We start from the raw sequence: 9,377 nt of genomic DNA, 5'->3' as shown, positions 1-9,377 counted from the left end.
AGCAAATTATGTTTAGTCAAATATAGGGAGGGAATATTCACCCAGATAACACTTCTGTGTGTGTGTGTGTGTGTGTGTGTGTGTGTGTGTGTGTGTGTGTGTGTGTGTGTGTGTGTGTGCGTGCGTGTATGCGTTGGGCTGTTATAGCAGGTTAAAGGGTGCAAATGTACATGATACATCAGCACTGCATTGTTCCTGTGTGTGAGTGCTTTTTAATCTAACTCTTGGGGTAATGAGAAATGGTGCAAAGGAATAGGCCTCAATTCGTTCTGCTCCTGGGGGCATGAAATACAAAAACCTAATGAAAACGGAGAGCCAAGCGAATGTTATACTGCTAGCCCAGAGAATCTCCACCAAGAAGGGCTTCAATTACCCTGGACTTCTGGTCCTCCTTTGTGTTGAAGCTTGAGAGAGATTTGTAACCTTCCCATTCAATTGGCCCCCCGTTGGCTGCATGTCTTTGAACTGTGAACGTGACTAACGCAGCAGGTTTCCTTACACTCACCCATGCAGTAATGAAGATTGAAATCAGGATTACATCCATTTTAGAAGGATTGAAAAAAAGAAATACTGCTCCTTTAGGGCTGTCTGGGTGACATGGTGACATAAAGAGAAGAACAAACGCACAAGACCACATGCCAATTACAATGTTATGTTGTTAAGTTGCTTCTCAAGACGCGAGATAGGGACAAAGATTGACAGCAGCAACAACAACAATAACACCATTAAATAACAATAACAACAACAAGAAATGCCCTCCTTTCCATGCGGTACCCAAAAACAGCATTCAAGAGAACTGCCTTTTCCGAACTCTCAGGAACTTAAAGTAGCATTTTTGGTTGAAAGAATTGCCCTCTCTGTGTAGAAATCCATACCGTACGTCACCCATATCTCCAGTGAAAGCCTGCTTATGCTTAGTTAGAGTGTGTGTGCAGTGCCGACACGCTGTAAGCTTGCAGATCAACTATCTTTCTTTTTAGCCAAAAAAGTGCCCTTTTAGAAATTTCAGCCCCCTGCCCCCTCTATAACAAAATACATACATAAATGGATGCACCCGTATCCTCAGTGATGTATACCAAAGGTCATCAGGGTTTCGGGTCTCGCAACATCATACCCCTCACTCAGGTGACCCAGTAGGGAGTGATCAAGTCCCGACTTACGTCCCAGTAGCTACCCTCGATAAGTCCCATTAGGGAAAAACCAGGGCCACACAATCCGTTCCTCCTGAACTACTCTGCCGGGACTGGGAGGTACCATTCTGGCACATGGAAGGACTAGGCTCTGTGGGCTGACACCTGTCCGGGCCCCTCCTATGTCTCACCAGGTCCACTCCTGCTCTCACAAGGTCAGGCCCTGTGCGTTGCACCAGACTCCCAGCACCAGGCACTCATTTCAGGAATGGTGGATTCTCATGCCGCAACGGTTCCGCAGGCTCCACCTTGCCCTTGGTGGTGCCGCAGGCTCCGCTTGAGGCTTGCATGGCCCTCCTAAAGGCCTCACCGTGGGTTTGTTGGGCTTCTTCCTCACGGAAGACACAGGCTGGGGCGCTAACCCATACTGCTCCCGGGTGCCGTCTAATTTCCGGCTGCCACCCGTCTCTCCGGTGGTCACCAGACTATTCCTGGTTGTCACTTACTCTATTCCTATGAGTCACTATAAATAGAAGAACTATAACAAAATACATACATAAATGGATGCACCTAGTACGTATCCTCAGTGATGTATCCCAAGGTCATCTGGGTTTTGGGTCTCGCAACATCATACCCCTCACTCAGGTGACCCAGCCGGGAGTGATCAAGTCCCGACTTACGTCCCAGTAGCTACCCTCGATAAGTCGCATTAGGGAAAAACCAGGGCCACACAATCCGTTCCTCCTGAACTACTCTGCCGGGACTGGGAGGTACCATTCTGGCACATGGAAGGACTAGGCTCTGTGGGTTGACACCTGTCCGGGCCCCTCCTACGTCTCACCAGGTCCACTCCTGCTCTCACCAGGTCAGGCCCTGTGCGTTGCACCAGACTCCCAGCACCAGGCACTTTATTCAGGAATGGTGGATTCTCAAGCCGCAACGGTTCCGCAGGCTCCACCTTGCCCTTGGTGGTGCCGCAGGCTCCGCTTGAGGCCCCCCTCTAACATTCTCTGCACGTCTGCCGGTGTTCACGGCTGGGAAAGCAACAGAAGACTTTGTCATTGTTACACACTAGCGACTCCTATACTGGACATTGCAGATGGGAAGCCTGGGGGAGACGTTGCACTCTCTCTCCGTCTCCAGGTCAAACGCCTTCCTGTCAGGTGAAAAGCAGCAGCTGGTGACTCTGTGTATCAGAAGAGATGCGCTTGTCTACATCAGTGGTTCTCAACCTCCAGGGGGGTCCCCACATGATTTATATTATTTTATTATTATTATTATTATAAAATGGGGGGGGGGGGGGGTCCACTAGAGTCACTACTCTAGTCACCACAATGCAATGAAATCATTTCATTTTACCCATACATATTTCACTAGGAAAGACCAAGCATCAGACATAGGAACCCTTTAAGATGGTTTATTGAATAAACGTGGAGTATGGTCATTGTGGTCACAACGCCGAGGCGTGAAGTATAAATGCGGGGTATGGTCGTCTATGGGTGCGTAGCATGCGCAGCATGGGACGCGCGGCATAAACGGCCATGTCATAGAATACATGGTGAAGCCAGCGTGGTCGCCTATGGACGCGTCGCATGCGAGCATGGGACGCGAGGCATAAACAGCCAGGGCATGGAATACATGGTGAAGCAGCATGGTCGTCTATGGTGCGCCGCATGCGCAGCATGGATTGCGCAGCATAAACGGCCAAGGCTTAAAATACATGGTAAAGCCAGCGTGGTCGTCTATGGATGCGCCGCATGCGCAGCATGGATTCGCAGCATAAACGGCCAAGGCTTAAAATACATGGTGAAGCCGGCATGGTCGCCTATGGACACGTCACATGCGAAGCATGGGACGCGTGGTGTAGACGGCCAGGGCATGAAATACATGGTGGGACCAGAGGTTCGAGGGGGCGGACCCAGATACTTTGGCTTAGGGGTCGAGGCGTGAGCCTGAGTGATATAGTAGAAACCCCAAAAGTATCTTTCTAGAATTTACCAGACCCTGGAACGGTGGGCGTCGTGGAGGTCAGGCGCGTTGGAGCAGACGTAGCTGTGATGGGCCTGGGAAGACCGTCGGGCCGAGGGTCTGGGATATGTGGTCGGGAACTCCCTTGTTGGAGCTGTGACACAGCTCCAGTTCTGGAGGAGTGGCCGAAGGAGTGTTCCGGGGAGTGTCCTGATCGGCGGGGACCAGGCGGAGGTAGGAATGGAACCAGGAGCGGATGGCGACTGAACCGCTGTTGTTACGAACCCGATGGCGTGCGTGCTGGGCGTGTCGGGTGAGTGGGTGGTTAGAAGGGGGGCTGGGCTGAGGAAGGTGTTGGAGATGGGAAGCCCAAAAGAAAACTAAACTGAAGAACTTTGCTTCGAGCGTGGCATTGGTGAAGGGGCCTGAAGCCGGTGCGGAGGATGAAGCCGTTGTGGGTTAAGGTGTGGGGGGTTGGTGTTGGGGAGATGGGTGTTTTGCCTGCTTGTCAGTGCAGTTGGGGCAGGAGTGGGAGCTGCCACAGAAGGTGCAGATGTGTAGCAGTTTGCATGACGACAGTTCGCAGCCTCCCTCATTGTAGTTATTGTCTCCACCAGGCCGAAGGCATGGGGGGAGAGTATGTTTTGCACTCCGTCCGTCCGTCCGTGTGTCCGTGTGTCCGTGTGTGTGTGTCCGTCCGTCCGTCCGTGTGTCCGTGAGCAGCTAATCTCGGCCACCGTTAACCCGGTCGATGCCAAATTTTGCACACACACTCCCTGGATGCCAACGATGAACCTCTGCCCCAAACTTTCCAGAACGGCCTGTTATAGCGCCACCAAGAGGCCACTTTGTGCAAAACAAGTTTTTGCACAGTACACCTACAGATTGTGTCCAAACATCACACAAATTGGTACACAGTCTCTCTAGAGCCATTCAACGAAACCGGTCTTTCAGATTTCTCACACTCCATCCTGATTGGTTAAGATTGGCTTCCAAAGTTCACAGGAGTGCTCAGTTTCAAACAAAATGCTGCAAATCATGAACACATCGCGTGATTTCCGTGAAATTGTGCACCCACATTCCCACTAGGCCGAGGACGAAATGCCACATGAACAATTTCAACTCAGCCTCAAGGTGGCGCTATAACTGGCCGAAAACTGTTTTTACCTCTGACTGCACGGATCTGTGGATAACAATGTATGCCAACTCCCTAGAGGCCAAGGAAAAACCTTTGCCTGGAATTTTTCACATCTGCTCTTTATAGCGCCACCAGGAGGCCGACATATGTAAAACACATTTTCTATTATTACTCCTTCAGATTTTAATCTCGGCCACCGTTAACCCGGTCGATGCCAAATTTTGCACACACACTCCCTGGATGCCAACGATGAACCTCTGCCCCAAACTTTCCAGAACGGCCTGTTATAGCGCCACCAAGAGGCCGCTTTGTGCAAAACAAGTTTTTGCACAGTACACCTACAGATTTTGTCCAAACATCACGCAAATTGGTACACAGTCTCTCTAGAGCCATTCAACGAAACCGGTCTTTCACATTTCTCACACTCCATCCTGATTGGTTAAGATTGGCTTCCAAAGTTCACAGGAGTGCTCAGTTTCAAACAAAATGCTGCAAATCATGAACACATCGCGTGATGTCCGTGAAATTGTGCACCCACATTCCCACTAGGCCGAGGACGAAATGCCACATGAACAATTTCAACTCAGCCTCAAGGTGGCGCTATAACTGTCCGAAAACTGTTTTTACCTCTGACTGCACGGATCTGTGGATAACTTTGTATGCCAACTCCCTAGAGGCCAAGGAAAAACCTTTGTCTGGAATTCTTCACATCTGCTCATCCTGGTGGAGACCTGTGCCCAGAAGGGCACTTTTTGGCAAATGTTCCGCCCAGGTTAGGGATGTTACTTGGGGTATTAAAGAATACTTACTAGGCATTCCTGTACCGCAGAATGTAGATCTTGATGACAACAAAGAGCAGAGCCACAGATATAAGGATGACAAGGGATACCAGTGGCAGTGAGCTGAGCTGAGCTTTGTCATTGTCTATAAATTCACACAAGAAATGGAATAAAGCATACAAGAGGTTGTTATTCTAGCCCCAATATACATTACATACAGTATAACAACAATTAAAGAGCTAAGCAGGCAGCATTATAGATCACTCATTTCAGAATTATGTTTTAAAATGTTTAAAATGTTGCAATGGGAGAAATGTGACATTGTGTTATGAAAAACATGCATTTGGAAAGTGAAACACATACACCGTGTATAAATGCTCTCCGTTTTGATGACGCTTTGATATATTCCATTGTCAAGAAACACCTGGGAAAAAAATGGACACCCCTTTATCTGGAATCATGAAAGGTGAGGAAGAACTGAAGCATGTTAAAGCGGAACAAAGCATGTGAAACAAAACATCAATAATGCATACCTTCACTGTGTAATTTGTTAAGTAGCTCAAACCCTTGAAGTGAAAATGACAGTTTGGACCAGTGTTCGTCTGGTTGGCCTCCAGCTGCTGTCCTCTATAAAGTCTTGCTTTAACTTTAAGCTGACATCCATTCATATCCTCCTTCTTAACCAGACACGTTACTGTAATTGCATTATTGGCGGTACAATCCAATGTCAGTTTCCGAGGAGTAGAAGGTTCTGTGAGATATGATGAGAACATTTACAAAAGGGTACGGTAAAACTTTAGAGATATGATGAGAACATTTACAAAAGGGTACGGTAAAACTTTAGAGATATGATGAGAACATTTACAAAAGGGTACGGTAAAACTTTCTTTATGATATGATGAGATCATTTACAAAAGGGAGTCTTCTGAAAGAATATATATTCAAAGATTTGTGTCGCATTTTCACAATTTTTCAAAAATAGCAGACCTACAAGCTCGTAGCGCTATGAGCTTGAGGATCTGCTATTTTTCAATAGCTAAAACACCAAAAGGGATTTTCTTTCTACTGCCCCTCAAGTAACTTTCTTTTTTTGGGGGGGGGGGGGGGGGGATTGATTCTCTATATACTGTATAATAATAATAATAATAATAATAATAATAATAATATACTGTACACAGGTTGATAAATATTTAAATCCTGTTTTGTTTCTCATAGCCACTGTATTTATATATATATATATATATATATATATATATATAAAAATTATTATAATTATTATAATTAATAATAATTGGTCACTTACTTCCTGAAAGTGTTTCAATGGGGGTCCTTGACATAATACTAAAGTCCTTTTTATTCATGTAGGTGCCATTTACTTCCCAATTATATTGAGTGCATGGCTTCAAACCGAAACATTCACATTTCTCAGATGTTGCCTCTCCTTCTTCAATGAAGTTTCCAATTTTGCTTTTACAACGGCAGGTGTATGTGAGAGACTGACTGAAGTTTCCACATTTGTTTGCTTTGAAGTTGAAGTTGATCTTAATTGAGTGATTTGAGGCGCTTGTTGGATTTACCACCTCTTGAACCTCTGTTGGACACAATATCACACATTATGTCAAGATGAGCTGAGATTATTAATTCATGGGACGTCATGATCAGTGGCGGCAAGTAACCAAGTACATTTACTTAAGTACAGTACTTAAGTACAATTTTGAGATATTTGTACTTCCTATTTCTAATACATTTACTTCTACTCCACTACATCTCAGATCCAAATACTCCACTACATTTATTTGAAAACCTTACTACTTACTTTGTAGATTTTGATAATTATTACAAAACATACATTAACCATTTCAGCCCTATACATTTCGGTCATTTGCCTTGTGAAAACCTTTTTTGAGTACTTTTCCCACCACTGGCCACGATAAGAGAGGATATAAATGGTGCATTTATATAGTGCCTTTATCTAAGGCACTTTACATAGATTGTGCATCAATTCACCCATTCACACACACATTCATACACTGATAGCGGCAGAAACCATGCAAGGCACCAACCAGCACATCAGGGGTTAGGGGTTAAGGGGTTAAGTGGTAGGGGTTAAGTGTCTTGCTCAAGGACACTTCGACACTAACTCTGGGGGAGCCTGGGTTCGAGCTGGCAACCTTGCCGTTACCATCCAGCCACTCTACCCTGAGCCACCGCTGCCCCCAGTCGGATACAATCTCTCACAAGGAAAAATCATTACCAACTCACCGCAATCAATTTTTTTGACTATTTGATCTGGCTTAACGATGGTAATGTTGCCGTACTTGATTATAGCAACACAATTGTAATCTGTGTAGGCCTCCAGCTCGGACAATGTCTTGTTTTCCTGTTTTGTTTTTTGATCTGATTCTGAGGGAGAAAAACACATGTCACAGTTAGAAATTAATAATTATGAGCAAGGACAATACTGTATTAATTCAGTAACTTCAAAGAAGTGTCCCTTCAGTCATGTTTTACATGACAACATTTTTAAGAAGACTTCTGTTTGTTTGTTTGTTTTACTTACCCTGACAATTTAAACCAATGGTGTGATTATCAGTACAATGTGATGGTTTGTCCTGCCATTCTGGCATTTTGGCAGGAAGTCCATCAGGAGGTATCAGAATGATTTCTCCTTTGAAAGAGTCTAAGAAATCATCTGTTGAAAATATTAGAACACATTATCGTATATCATTATGTGATGATATACTGTATATTGAACCACCCAACCACCGCACACCCACCCACTCACCCACTCACCCACAATTATAAGATACTGACATAACCATACATACTGTACCTGTATTTTGCTTTAGGCTGAAGGTAGAGTTTGTACAGTTTCCTGAAGGAAAGTGTGTAGTCAAATCTGAACAAAGCTGTTGGTACTTGAGCTTTTTACAGAACACTGACTGATACCCCAGGCTTCCTTTGCATGGCTGGGTATCATTTGGGCCGTGCTCACTCAAATCCCAATCACTCCAATAGCAAACACTTTCAGAAGAACTGCATTTGACTTGTTCAATGTCGCCTTTCTCTGAGAAATATTTTTGACAACAAAAAAACATGTAAGTGAGCTTGTAGATCGGCTATACTTGCATTGTATGTGTGTGACACTACAGTATACTGAAATAGGGCACAATTTATTAAAAAACTAAAAGTTACAATATGGATATACAATAATATACTGCATTTTGTGTATAATGCATGTGTGTGTGTGTGTGTGTGTGTGTGTGTGTGTGTGTGTGTGTGTGTGTGTGTGTGTGTGTGAGGGTGTGTGTGTGTGTGTGTGTGTGTGTGTGTGTGTGTGTGTGTGTGTGTGCGCGTGCGTTTTCAACATACCCATAACACCTGTCCAGAATCCAGAATCCTGTCCACGGTGATCACAACTGTCTGTACCGTTGTCATGAACAATAGTCACAACAGAATCATACATGGTACAAGGCTTCAGGCCTGTAAAACTTGCATTGGAATTGAATGGGCGGTCGTCGGATTCAGGCTGAGGTGTGGTGAGGTTACTAGTACAATTGGTAGAATCAGCTCTAGTCAGTGTTACGGAGTAGTTACGAGTCTTACGACTGATGTTAGCTTCAGTCAGAGTTACAGTGCAGTCACCATTGATGTTGCTATTGATGTTGATCCGAAAGCCAAACCTCTCAGCTTGAAGTGTGTATGAACCTGCCCCAAAAAATAGTGCACACATAGCATAGCAGTGAGAATTATTATGTAGATGAATGGTAACCGGCACCACTATTTCAACATCAGAGTCAGACCTGGAAAACAGATGAATCTGCCACAGAAAAAAAAAAGCCTGGTGAAATTGGCACTTCAGTTTGAATAACATTTCGCTCACCCCAGAGTTGTGGGTGACCAATCAGATTCAAAGTGAGACTTTTTTGCTGTGACTGGCTATGCCAGGCTAAGTCAGACTCATTGGTTGGTGTAACTGTAATCTATTCTGTATGCCTTCATTAATTAGGACAGGAGATAATAATACTAATAATACCACCAGTATGAAATATAAGCAGGCTACACATACACATACACGGATTTCACAGCTCATAGGCTCATCATGAACAGAAGTGAATTAAAACATTGATACTCACATTGGGATGTACCTATAATGTAGAGCAAAGATACAAATAAGTTATAAGAACACAAAGACAGTGTAATGTTCATTCTTAGTAATGTAATTAAAGCCATTTGTGGCAAGGGGACTGATGGATATACTTATTAATCCAACTTAAGGACTTGATATACTTCATAGCGCAGTGTTGTACGCACGCCAAAAAAGCTGATATACGAGCTAACAACGTGTCATGCTGCAATGTT

At 44.7% G+C, this 9,377-nt stretch overlaps 2 long non-coding RNA genes across 2 annotated transcripts; both read right to left on the bottom strand.

The window, feature by feature from the left end:
* Positions 1-5,145: 5,145 nt before the first annotated feature.
* Positions 5,146-6,561, bottom strand: LOC310873130. Its single transcript, XR_014570461.1, has 4 exons — positions 6,319-6,561; positions 5,549-5,766; positions 5,379-5,439; positions 5,146-5,160 (listed from the first exon to the last, which is right to left on the bottom strand). It is a non-coding gene; the product is annotated as an uncharacterized lncRNA (long non-coding RNA).
* Positions 6,562-7,282: 721 nt separating this feature from the next.
* LOC310873382 lies at positions 7,283-9,165 on the bottom strand. Its single transcript, XR_014570487.1, has 5 exons — positions 9,152-9,165; positions 8,397-8,723; positions 7,849-8,082; positions 7,576-7,707; positions 7,283-7,418 (listed from the first exon to the last, which is right to left on the bottom strand). It is a non-coding gene; the product is annotated as an uncharacterized lncRNA (long non-coding RNA).
* Positions 9,166-9,377: the final 212 nt, after the last annotated feature.

Source organism: Protomyctophum parallelum, assembly GCF_964188405.1.
Source record: "Protomyctophum parallelum genome assembly, chromosome: 16".
Classification (NCBI taxonomy): Eukaryota; Metazoa; Chordata; class Actinopteri; order Myctophiformes; family Myctophidae; genus Protomyctophum; species Protomyctophum parallelum.
The sequence above is the reverse complement of the archived record's forward strand: the minus strand, read 5'-3'. Positions and strand labels throughout refer to the sequence as shown.